Source organism: Peromyscus maniculatus, chromosome 1, assembly GCF_049852395.1.
Source record: "Peromyscus maniculatus bairdii isolate BWxNUB_F1_BW_parent chromosome 1, HU_Pman_BW_mat_3.1, whole genome shotgun sequence".
In the NCBI taxonomy this organism is placed as follows: domain Eukaryota; kingdom Metazoa; phylum Chordata; class Mammalia; order Rodentia; family Cricetidae; genus Peromyscus; species Peromyscus maniculatus.
The window spans coordinates 40750089-40763670 of record NC_134852.1 but is presented as its reverse complement, the minus strand read 5'-3'; the positions used below and the strand labels follow the sequence as shown (position 1 = coordinate 40763670).

At 41.8% G+C, this 13582-nt stretch overlaps 1 pseudogene; it reads left to right on the top strand.

Annotated features, from left to right (window-relative positions):
- The first annotated feature begins 1977 nt into the window (after positions 1-1977).
- On the top strand, positions 1978-2825 carry LOC102918007 (peroxiredoxin-6 pseudogene; annotated as a pseudogene).
- The last annotated feature ends 10757 nt before the right edge of the window (positions 2826-13582 follow it).

Below are 13582 nucleotides of genomic sequence, written 5' to 3'. Positions count from 1 at the left end.
ATGGAATCTCAGAGTGACGTTCATTTGCATATCTATGATTGCTGGAAGCGCTGGGCATTTCTTCTTGTATTTATTGGCCATTTGTATCTCTTCTAAAACAGCTCTGCTCGGTGCTCCCAGAAAACCTTTTGTTCCAGACACTTCTGGCGTCTTGCAACCTTCCTCCCTTACGGAACTTACTGTTATCAATGTGCATCTCTTGTCAGTCAGAAGGGCTTTCTCAGGGACCCAAGAGCCAAGTCTTTGAAACACAACCCTCAGCAAGGGGAAGGCCTCTGGGTCCCCTCTGGGAATCCAACACACTGGCCTCATTGGGTTGGCCTTTCCTACTTCCAGCCTTTGCTAAGTCCTCATCCCTGTTGAGCCCTGTCTTTCTTCTGTTCATCCTTTAAAACACTGACCACACACCTCTCTTCTGCACCAGCGAGAATGAACCCCACCTCTTTCCTTTCCTGTCACTATCAAATCTATTTTCCCTGCTGGTGCCTGTGGCATTTGTCCTCAATCTCTCACTTTCACCCAGTGTGTTTCTCCATCACATTCCTCTGAAAACACAGGTGTCCTTCTCAAACTCCATGGATCATTAGCATTCCCTGTGAGGTGTGGCTGTGTTTCTTAAACACACAGGGTCTCAAGCCCTCATGGACCTGGGAGTTGATTAGTAGTGAGGAGGACCCCAGGAATGCACATTCTAACAAGGGCACCAACCCACTGTAGGAGTGATTGTGATGCAAACTGTCTCCTTACCACTCTTGCAGAAGCATCACTCCGGTTCGTTCTCTAATTTCCACCTGGTAGGGGATGAATAACATTCTGTGAGAAAGTAACAAGTTCTCCTGAAGGTGCTTGAGAGCATGTGAGAAGTACTTCATTAATTTTCACCCCAGTCCTTGGAGGTGGCATCATGATGGCTATAATTATCCCTCGATTACTTGGAGGGAGTGAAGTGTTCTTAGAGAACAAACTTAAGCAAAAGGAGCAAAGTGACTGCCAAGCAGCCCTCAGAAGGACTGCAGAGGGACTGAGGTCACAGAGGAGTGAGGCTAAGGACAGCAGGCTCCTCACAAGGGCCAGTTTCAGCCTGAGGCACAGCCCAACCCACACTGAAGATGGGCAAGGGACAATGAAGAAGGAACAACGGAAAAATAGAGCCAACCAGAGTTGTCACAGTCCAACAGTGATCTTTAGAAACAATGAATCATTTGCCAATAGTTTCTAATCAGGAGACTGCACATAAAATCCCTAATCAGTGGCTCCTCCTGGGGGCATGTAAAGCAGTGAGCTTACAGAGCTGAATAACTCCTGCATCCATCACTACCTTGCCCTGGTTCTGCCGACAGATAGACATCAGACAGTCCATTCTGTCAGTCGTACATCTGTCATAGGTGAGCGGGAAGACAGGACTGACATTTTTTCCTTACTACAGGTTCTCACATTAGACTTGGGGTGTGAGATGGACAACTGTCTGACATGGGTGTGGAAGTGCTTTAGAATTTTTCAGATCCACAATCTCCTGCTATCCCATCCACATATCCGCAGCAGAGGTAATGCCTTGAGTGTTTTATTGCACCTTGAGGGAATACATCACTTTGGGCTCCCCTAAAGCCCAAACACCCTGCTCCATTGTCAAGCAGAGTAAAGGGGAGCCACATTCTGGAGCTAAGCAGTCCCTGCCCAGGAGAAAAGCTGCAAAGAATTTGAACAAAGACAGACTGCTGAGAGACAATGAGCAGCTTTAGAGCAAGTTTATTACCAACAAAGCTACCATATGCTTGCAGCTTTTTCATCGTGTCTTAAGATTAAGTTAACATTAATTTAACATTAAAGCTGGAATTTAATAAAGTCTGGCGAATAAATCAAGCCCCTAAATAATATATCTAAAGTTCCATGTTAATGTGCAAAGTAAGGGAAAATAATTACACTCATGCATAGAGCAAAACACTTTATCATAAGTTCACAAAAACAAGGAGTCTGCTCGCTGCTGCGGCTGTGCCTCCTGCTTCCCCGCGTCACCGCTGCCGCCATGCCCGGAGGGCTGCTTCTCGGGGACGAAGCCCCCAACTTTGAGGCCAATACCACCATTGGCCGCATCCGCTTCCACGATTTCCTGGGAGACTCATGGTGCATTCTCTTTTCCCACCCACGGGACTTGACCCCAGTGTGTACCACAGAGCTTGGCAGAGCTGCGAAACTGGCACCCGAGTTTGCCAAGAGGAATGTTAAGTTGATTGCTCTTTCGATAGACAGTGTTGAGGACCATCTTGCCTGGAGCAAGGACATCAATGCTTACAATGGTGATGAACCCACAGAAAAGTTACCATTTCCCATCATCAATGACAAGGAGAGGGACCTTGCCATCCTTTTGGGCATGTTGGATCCAGCAGAGAAGGATGAGAAGGGCATGCCTGTGACGGCCCGTGTGGTGTTCATTTTCGGGCCTGACAAGAAACTGAAGCTGTCTATCCTCTACCTGGCCACCACCGGCAGGAATTTTGATGAGATTCTCAGAGTAATTAAGTCTCTCGAGCTGACAGCAATGGAGTGGGTCGCTACCCCAGTTGACTGGAAGGAAGGCGACAGCGTCATGGTTTTTCCCACCATCCCTGAAGAGGAAGCCAAACAGCTTTTCCCCACAGGAGTCTTCACCAAAGAGCTCCCATCTGGCAAGAAATACCTCCGTTATACCCCTCAGCCTTAAGTCTTTGTGGGAGTTGAGGCTGCAGCTGCTCCGGCGTGGTGGACTGGAGGATACCAGCTGACAGTCGTGTGTCCTTGCACCGTTCAGTAAACATCCAGGCGTGATCACAGCCTAAGTCACTATACTACTGGCTCATTAAATGAAAATGGCACCAAAAAAAAAAAAAAAAAAAAGAAGAAGAAGAAGAAGAAGAAGGAAAGATCTAGCAACATATAGCTCTTTCAGTAAGGAGAAATAAAAAAAAGCTCAAAGTACTATTCATTGACTCAGAACCAACTGATAGGCACAGACAACTATCAGACAAGAACAGAATCACATGTGCAGCAAAGTTTTAGTGAGCTTTTCATCACCATGACCAACTCTTTGAGACATAACTTAAAGAAGGAGAGATGTATTTTGGCTCCCAATTTCAGAGTCCTGGTCCATGACCAACTGGTTTCATCACTTTGTGCTTGAAGTAAGGCAGAGTTTCATGGCAGCAGGTGTATGCAGGAAAGTCTGCTCACCTGATGGTGGCCAGGAAACAGTGAGTAGCAAGATAGGGCCAGGTCAAGACATACCCATCAAAGTCATGTCCCCAGTGATCCACTTCCTTTATCAAGGCCCTACCTCCCCAAAGTCATTCAAATTTTGAGTATGGTTAGGCCAGGGTCCATATATCTCCAGAAACACCCTCACAGGCACACCCAGAGATATGATTTATTAACCCCCTTGATCAGACTCTCAGTCAAATTAAGTCAGCAATCAAATTAATACTTACAAAAAGTTGTATCTTGATGGTCTCTAGGAATCAGTGGGAACCCATCTGCCTCTTCCATCTGCAAACAGAGCAACTACTCCCTTGAGTGGCAACAGACCACACACTCTCTAGTTCTCTCCCTCGCCAAACTTCTACAAGCAATAGAGACTGCTAAGATTCTCCAAAGCTAGCTGAGTTATTTGGAAGAGGCTCAAACTGAGCTGCCTGGTGTGCTGCCTGCAAGTCATGCAACGAGCCCTAGAACTAGCCTTCCTGAGTACCAGCCTTCCTGAGCTATCACCCATGCTGGGGTAGGATTTGGGTAATGCAGCTGTCTATGACTTATTTCTGCTCCTGTAACCAACTCTTTATCTATATTCCAGTAACACCAATAAAATGCATTGGTTCACTAAGTTGGTCTTCTGTGGAATCCTTGTATTGGTCTGTCATTGTCTCCCTGTCTAGGAATAGTGGGACATGTTTTCAGAAAAACTTAATGTGTCCAAGGTTATTGTTGTCACACATCAGTTACTGTCCATGTTCAATGTCCTTATGAGCACTATTGTTTACACAGAGATCCATTTGTTACCAAGCAGTGGCTCAGTCCACCAAGGAGTTCTTTCTTAGCCATTCTAAGGCATAAGGTCACACACCTACTATTGAATAAATTTTGCATGTGGACTATGAAACATGTTCTTTGAGGACATCCAAGTGGTAGTGAGGAGACAGAGCCATGAAAGAGAAGGCAGCTCAGGTTAACAGTGAAAACACAAAATTTATTGAAGAGACACAGAGGAATCTCCTACCCTTATCTACATAACACAACTGGTAGTGGATGTTCCTGCTTTGTAATGTTAGAGACCCTGTAAGTCATTCCAGGAGGGGTATGCCAGGCTTTTTGTTGTAGAGTTGGAGGATCTACAGGCTCCACAGTGATAGACCAGGGTAACATGCATTCTGGTCATACTACTGTAGTGCCATGAGTTTTCCTGGGTACTTCATCAATAAGGAACATGTCATGTTTAAGGAGATGATGACCCTCTGCCTCAGAACATGGATTCCAAACCATACTTCTGGCACCATTTTCCCAGATCCTATTACACAATTCCCTGTGCAGACATTATAGATGAGGGAATGCAAAATGAGGACATTATATGTAGAAGTCATTTCCAGGTTCGAAGCTATATCTAATTTCTTCCATACCACCCAGCATGCACTGGACTCTCCACATGCACCAAATATCAATAAAGCAGCTTACCTCTCAGGGTTGGGGCCTCATTTAAAAACATAGTTTCCATTAAAACCACAGCCTGCTCTCAATGAGGAAAGTTCCATCAATGGCTGCATTTGTTCCTTTAAGAGCACATTTTCCTCTCTTTAAGTCTTATTCCCTGTGGGTGAAAAGGTGGATGAAACAGCCATGTAATGGCCTCCTTTTATGTCCAGCTTGAATTAGGAAGCTTTAGAAATGTCTTCCTTGATCACTGGTAATGATTCCTGGGGTTCTATGCAGTGGTTGCAAGTTTTGAAGATACTGCATAATTTAAACCAGACTTACTTTCATCAGGAAAAATTAAGATGTCATTTCCCATGTCCACACATGTGAGTGCATCTCTTATCCCTTACACTTAGGGATTGACTCATAAAATATGTTCCCAGGTATTGATTGCTCCCTGTTTCTGGTAGCTCCTGGCCCTCGCTGAGGATGAGCTTGGCAACAGACAGGGCACTATTTTACTTCCCTTTCTCCATGCCACATGCTTTTTCAGGTGTGACCACTAGTACCTAATATGGGCTAGGATATTCACAGAGAATGGTTGTTGCTGGCTTCTAATGGAATGCTTGTGACTTCAGTTTCATTTGTAATCACTCTCAAATATCTGCCCATAGTTCCTCCCTTGTAATGGCCTTCAATTTATCAATGTATTATTTCCCAATAAGTTACTCTTCCTGATTTTCCAAGAAACAGTACTAAGAGTTTGTATGTGTGTATCATTTATAACAACCAACCAGAAAGTTCACAGAGCTTTGTTCCAATCTAGACTCACCTGTTACCTGGATAGGGTGACAACTGGCTGAGGGATCATAGCAGTCCATCTAGGTAGTTTCTATGCACTAGCACCATGTGTATTCCAAACATTGTTGGGTGAATTCTGCTCTCCTTCCTTTATTTGATGGGATTTCTCTAAGGACAATGTTGGAGCAGATTTTAAATCTATTGTTTGTTGTACAGGTACTACAAGGGCCTGTAACTTTACAAAAATAGGGCTGGGCTTAAGCTTCCCTTTCTGCTGATATATGAATGCCACTTAATCAGAATGCTGTTTGTGCCACAGCAGACAGGCTATCAGACTAGACCCTGTTTCTATTTTACTGACACATCTCTTTTAAAGGCTTTGCTTATGACAAGAGAATGTTTGTCTAACAGGATACAGCACTACTTGGCCCCTATGAATGCCAGGTCCTAAAAACTGAACAGCAAACCCTCAACCACAGAGCCATATCCTCAGCCCCTCTCTTCTGGGTATGTCTGTGAGGGCATTTTCAGTTATATCTGAGGTCTCTGAGCTAAACACTTAATGATGAGACAGCCTTCATGGTAGGGATAGAGTTGGTGGGAGAAGAAAGGCAACCAGCATTGAGAGTTTAGGCTGTATCTTGCTCTGTATGTCCCTTTCTGTTTCCTGGATGCCATGATGTGTGCTGACATCATGTTCGCCCTGCCAGGGTGAACTGCCATCTCTGAAACCATCGGCCCAAATAAATAATCCCTTCTTTTAACTTTTCTCAGGTATTTTGGTTACAGTGATACAAAAGTAGCTGGAATAACATGTAACAGGAAGAGGCTACTTGGCATATAATTCTAGGGGGGAGATCTGAGTTGGAGATGACAATTTGGAAATGTCATTGCACCGATGGTGGGTTGTCAACAGAGGAGAGCTGCTTCAATTTTAGTGATGAAGGAGAGGAGTTGGAGGAAGAAGTGCCAGTGATGTACAATAAGACAACCGGAGCAGAGCTTCTGGGAAGTCAAGTGAAGAGAGGGTGGAGGGAAGGAAAAGTCTTCAAATACTGAAACTATTTTAAAATTATTCGAAGCACAACAAATAAATAAATAAAAGCCAAGTGAGAACGAGATGATTGACAATCTTATGGTCATTGTGGAGGTCATTAGCAGTTTCATTGTCGCTATGGGAACAAAAGAAGTGGAGACAGAACACATCACACACTGTTTTGTAGAAGGTTGCTCTTCTGCTGAGTCCTTAGAGAGGCAGCCTGCTGCTTCACCAGTCTCTCCCCCAACACTCTGAATTTTAGTCTGATATTAATTTGTGATTAGAGGCAGACTAGTTTGGTCATTCTTTGCACAATGCTTCTCAGAAAGAGTAAAAGTCACAGAATGAGCCAGAAGTGGGGTTACATGTCTATAATCCCAGCACTAGAGAGGATGGGCAGGAGGATCATGAGTTTGAGGCCAGACTGGTCAAAACAATGAGATTCTGCTCTTCATGAAATTGGAGAACAATTACAGTTACAGTAACTGGAATCCAGGTGTTTTTACACAGTGAACCAAAAGTTCAAAAAAGAACCTAGAAGCACTTAGGGTAACATAAAAAGTAAACATTATTTATGCTTTCTTTTCTTTCCAGTGATATTTTGATTTCCAGTCCTAGGAACGGTGGAACTTTCTCATGGTTAATACTTGTTAAGTTCTAGAAACAATTTGAAAAGTGTGGCCACTTCAGAAAATAGGAAGCAACCAAATAAAGCAGCATCTGGAAAGAATGTTCCAGAAAAGGGGATGGAGGCAGTCATCCATATATTATACAATGTTGCTATTGAGATGCCAGCAAAAAAAAAAAACTATAGTCATGTAGATTCAAGATGCAAAGAAGGGAGTCTGAGAGTGTCAGAGTAGTTGGCAACTAAAGAAACACTTTACGTATAAAAGAGAAAGAGGGAGAGAAGAAGGGAGGGAGAGAGGGAGAGAAGACAGTATAAATCAACATTTGCTGAGAATAATCATAAAGAACTTTATCTGAACACACTTCTTTGGAATACATATAATTGCTGAAAATGACTGATTTCTATATACTAAGGAGATGAATGTGCTTTGTTTATTTTTACATAAAGGTTTAAGTCTTGCCTGAATATCCAATACTACAGGATATAAGATATTGTCAATGTTTTTCAGAATTGATCGATACTTTGATTTTTCTAGCCATCAATGCTGAGAACACTGTTTCACATAAATATACAGTACAAAATGGCAAACTTGTATTTAGCATTGTTCTAGAAATTGTTTAAAATATTGTCCTAATCCTAAGCCAAAATTTACGTTATGAATTTCTGTGAAACTCAAATCAGTTCCTCAAATAGCAGTTTTTAGAAGTCAAACATTCAAATGGAATCCAAGCCAATGATATACTGATTCACATGCTGAAGAATAGTGGTAGAGAAGTACTAAAAGTGTTTTTCTGTAACTAAACATTACATTTCTCTGCAAAGATAAAGCTTTGTGTATATGGTAAACACACTGCAGCTTTCCACACAATAACCTCAGATCTAATTGAAGCATCTCAGGGAGGGGTGATTGGTGTGGTGTTCCATGACAACAGGTAAAATGCATGTTAAGTGTTTAGAACCATGACAACATGGGTGGGTGCAGTGGACAGCACTGGCCTATGTACTTGATTTTAAATTAAGCTTCAATTGATGCTAATTCCGAAGATATTTACTGTTGCTAAGTCCACTCATTCAATTACACAGCCCCATATAGAGACCAAATCCATAGTAAAGAAGCTAGGTATGCTGTTTAATTTTCTTGTCAACTTGACGCAAGTTAGAGTTATCTCGAAGAGAGAACTTGAGCTGAGAAAATGCCTCCATCATACTGGCCTGTAGGAAAGTCTGTGGGAGCATTTTCTTGATTAATGATTGCTGTAGGGGAAGAGGATACACTATTGTGGACAGTGCTACCTCTGGGCAGGTGTTGCTGCATTATATAGAAAAGCAAGCTGACCAAACTGTGGAGCAAGTCTGTAAACTTGTTCCTGCCCTGTTTGAGTTCCTACCTTGGCTACCCTCAGCGATGGACTGTGTTTAGAACATGGATGACAAATAGGTACTTTCCTTCCAAAGTTGGTTTGAGCCAGTGGTTTTGTCACACCAACAAAAAGCAAACTTAGACAATTTTTTTGTTTTTCATTTATTTTACATACCAGCCCCAGTTTCCCCTCCCTCCTCTCTTCCTGTTCCTTCAACCTCCCATCTACTCCCCTCCCCCATTCCACTCCTTCTCCATTCAGAAAAGCACAGGCCTCCCATGGGAGCCAACAAAACATGGCATATCAAGTTGAGGCAGGACCAAGCTCTACCCCTGCATCAAGGCTGAGGGAGGCATCCCAGCATGGGGAATAGTTTCCAAAAAGCCAGCCCATGTGCCAGGGACAGATCCTGATTCCACTGCTAGGGGCCCCACAAACAAACCAAGCTACACAACTGTCACCCACATGTGGAGGGCCTAAGTGGGTGCCATGTAGGCTCCCTAGCTTAGACACTTGGTTTTAAACAAAAGATAAAACTAAGCCTCTAATAATTTAGTTCTTTTTGCTGTCAGTTAACTGCCTGGAACTAAGTACTCTAAGCAAATAGCCAAAGCATAAGTAGATGATTTAGTGGGTAAAATCACTTCCCAGAAAAGCTCAAGACATGAATTTTCTTCCTGAAACCCATGTAAAAGATCCAGATGTGCTGGTACATATCTGTAATACCAGTACTCTTTACTATTGGTGAAATTATTAAGGCCATACCACGTAGTTAAAAGGAGATTTATTTAATGGTGTAACTTACAAATGAAGGGATAGGTAGGTTGAGGGTTCTGGTAAGGACACAGCGTAGTCGGGCGGTGTTCTCTGGAGAGCTCTAGTGTTCGGGTTCCCAGCAGCAAGAGAGTGTGGCACATCCCGATCTCGGGTCTTCAGGCCCTCCCTTGGCCCCGCCTTGTAGGCGTGACCGTTACCAAAGCCTCAATGGGGGTTGGAACTTCCAGACCAAAGCTGGAATGGCTACCCACTACATCTCCCCCTTTTTGTCTAAATAAGAAGGTTCTAACTTAATACAAGACAATATACAAAGGAATGGTTATCAAATATTGTCCAGGAGTAATGAGGGATAATGACCTAGATAAGATGGAACTACAATCAATGCGAACAATATCAAGCAAGAAACACATACTAAAATCCAGAGAAGTCTAGAGCGTAGGTAAATGGTATGTTACAAAAGATCATTCTAAAGGGTGTCCTGTCCTAAAGAACCTGAATCTAATACTTAATATGTTCTATCTAAGATATTATATATATACTATAATATATATATATATATATATGTTAATATATATATATACTAATTTGTAACTATAACTGCTAGTCTTCAATCCCATCAAAGACCTGAGAAGGAACATAATGGTACCTGAGAAATGGTAGATGGATGTAAGCAACTTTTGGGAATCTTGCAAGAGTAGACCAAGACAGCTGGCAGCCTGGACAGTCACCTAATGTTTCTCAGCATTGTTGGTGCATTCAAATTGGCTACAGGCCTAGAGTATCTGACAGACCATTTTCAGAAGCAGGAATTTTGAAAGACCATCTTACCCTGTCTTGGCAGAGTACAGTGGTCGCTTTCCTTGTGTCCCACTTGTCCAGAAAGGACAGCATTGCATTCATACTGTCAGCAGTTGAGGCAAGGGCAGTTCTTTGCCCAGTAGGCCATTTTGTGCCAAGAAGACAAACTTCCAAATGGAAATGTCTTAGAAGCCCAATATTCTCTTGGGATCAAATTGGTGCTGCCAGGAGCAATTGTGTCTCACATCAACAGAATTCTAAGTTATTTAAATGCCATATTCTCTAGGTCTATAAAGTGTTTGAAGATTACCTGTCCATCTGACCTATGTATCTGTAAATCTGGATAACTTAACCAAAGTAACTATAGAGATGACAAGCATAGGTGACTATAAATCTATAAGTCTTACCTACTGAAATAACCTAAGGACTAAGGTTTCATGTAAACAAGGTAAACCGTCTATCAGCAAATGTATAGTAAAGAATGATGACTTCAAAATTGTGGCAATACACAAGATACACTAGATAAAAGGATGAGGCAGGAGAACTGACCAGAAGCTCCAAGCAAACTAGGGGGATCTGAAGTATGCAGCCCAGTTTTGGCGCAGATATGCCCTTTACACACACACACACACACACACACACACACACACACACACACCTAAAATAATATAATAGAATCCACAGTCTCTAAACATATTCACAGAAAATGACCATAGGGATCTCATATGTGTCCCAATTCTTCCTAGCTCTGTGGGAAAAATTATACAGAACCTTCCAGGGAGTGTGATAGTCCTTGTTGATTGAAACATTCTTCTGGAAAAATTTCACACTTCAAAGGAAGAAATGTAGGACACTCTAGAGTCACATTATCAAGTCATACCAGTATAACTAAGTATGCATACATGGAACACCCACTTTCTGTAGGAAAATGAGCTTGTTGGCTTAGAGTTAGCAGAAAGGTTAAATTCTAATATAGACATATCAGCAGCTGCATATGATTAAGACCATGTTTCAGCTAATAAAAACTGGGGCATTCTATTGTCCTCTAGAGGGTCAAGGGTGAAGACACAGCTATATATTGCCACACATAGTATCCCTCCTCATCTATATAGTATTTTGATCTCATTCTTGAAGGGCATTTTTGCTGGGTATAAAATCCATGGCTGGCAGAGATTTTTAGTCTTGTTGCACAATGAAGGTATTTTTCTGGATTCTGTTACTTTTATTAACAATTCCACTATCTGTTTATTGGTGGTGCCTTTGAAGTTTACCCCTTTTCTCCAACCTATCTCTGGAAAAATGTCTAACCTTGTCTTTGGTGTGTCTCTGTGGATTTTTTTCTTACCTCTCTTGCTGTCTTAGGATTCACAAATTCTCAGAATAAACCTCTTGATCTCTTCTGGAAATTCTTAACTATTGCTTATCCCACTCTTGCTTGTAATTCATTCTCTCTCTCCGCTCCTCTTACAACATTGATTGAAAACATGCTGGAACCTCTTACTTCATAATTCTTAAAGTTCTGTCTGATATTGTGTTGTTTTGATTCTGTTTTAGTGTCTGTATTTATTTTTCCACTTCTGTAATAAAACATCCTGACAAAAACAATTTAAGAAAGAAATAAGTTATTTTGGCTAACTTTGCCAGAGAAGTACAGTCTATCATGGTAGGTAAGACGTGTCTGCAGGCAGGGGAGACACCCTGGCCAGTGTGGGAGTCAGGTTTATCACATGGTATCTACAGCCAGGAAGCAAGGGATGGTCAGGAAGTGGAGTGGGGCTATAAAACTCCAAAGTCCTCTAGTGACTCATTTTCTCCAGCAAGGCTCCCCACTTCTAAAGGTTCTATAACCTTCTGGAACAGCACTACCAGCTGAGACCAAGTGTTCATACACATGAGCCTATGAGGGACATTCTACACTCAAACTACAATAATAATGTTTTGGATAATTTTCTCAGATCCACTTATTCTGTTTTATGCCAATAATTGTATTTTGAAATTATCTTGTTAATAAAAATCCACCTCATGCTATAGTCTCCCATCTATTATGTATATTGTGGCCTTTTGCATTTCTTGAAGTATACTAAACATATCTTTTTCACATTAGTGTTTAAGAATCCATTGTCTAGTTAGTTTTCAGGTTAAATATTTCTTATGACTCCTATATCTAACCTCTTCATGTGAAAGGGTATGTGTTATTTGTAGCATGCTGTATTTCTTGAACTTTTGAAAATTATTTTATGACTAGCTTAGAAGCAAGATCCACAAGGAGAATTTGGAACTGGTTTAAGCCTTGTTCCTGGAACTACTACTAACAGAATTATTTTAGATTAAATTTTTGGAGAAATGTTTTTATTTATTTATTTGTTTGTTTGTTTGTTTGTTTTGGTTTTTCAAGACAGGGTTTCTCTGTGTAGCTTTGCACGTTTCCTGGAACTCGCTTTGGAGACCAGACTGGCCTCAAACTCACAGAGATCCGCCTGCCTCTGTCTCCTGAGTGCTGGTATTAAAGGCGTGCACCATCACCCCCCGGCGAGAAATGTTTTTAATCCATGCTTTGATTTTGAACTGCAAGCCTTATGAAGGCTTGTTTGTCGCTATAAATGTTAAGAGTTTAACATTTTTATTTATTTAACGCGCGCGTGTGTGTGTGTGTGTGTGTGTGTGTGTGTGTGTGTGTGTGTGTGTGTGCATTGCCCATGGTGGCCTGAAGAAGATGTCAGATCTTCCTAGAACTGGAGTTACAGATGATTATGAGCCATTGTGTGGGTACTGGGAACCCAGTCCATATCCCCTGTAAGAGCAATAAGCAGTCTTAACCACCAGGCTATCCCTTACTCAATCCAAAAGTTAAATAGACATTTTCCTCACAATTCTCTGGTGGGACGGTTTATGATGAGGCTAGTAGTTTATTTTTCATTTATGCTTAGTATGGCCATTTGAGGTATCAAATTTAAGTGGGAGCAGAAGGAAGGTGAGGAAAGAGATTTCTTGATGCCTTTTTAGAGAAGCTGTGTATCACATGCCCTCCAGAACCCAAAACTACAACATTCAAGGCCACCCATTTCAGATAGCAGGAGAAAGCTAGTGATAAATACTATTTGTTTTTGGGATCCCAGAAGATGAAAGCAAATTCTCTCATTGCCTCTGGGTTCCTTATTTTGCTTAAAGTTTAACCTCTGACTGGTCTCCACTACATGCCACTCAGTGATGTATTTTCTAATATGTTATACAGCCAGTGTTTCCACAGACAGATTTGACAGAATCCTGAGGCTTGTTCTGCTGAAATTGGAACTTTGGCACTTTCTTTATACAACAATAGTATTAAATCAGGTCTCTCTACATTGAATGCCTGTTTCCAGCTCTACATTGGTCTAGGGAAAACCCCACAGTGTTAATTAGGTGTGCAAGCCCTACATCCACAAGCCTCTCCAGCTGCTTTCCTGGTCATTCACCCTTCATGCACTTTCCTTTTGCCAGACCTGGATTAAATGACTCATAGTCATCAGAAGAGAAATCCCATGC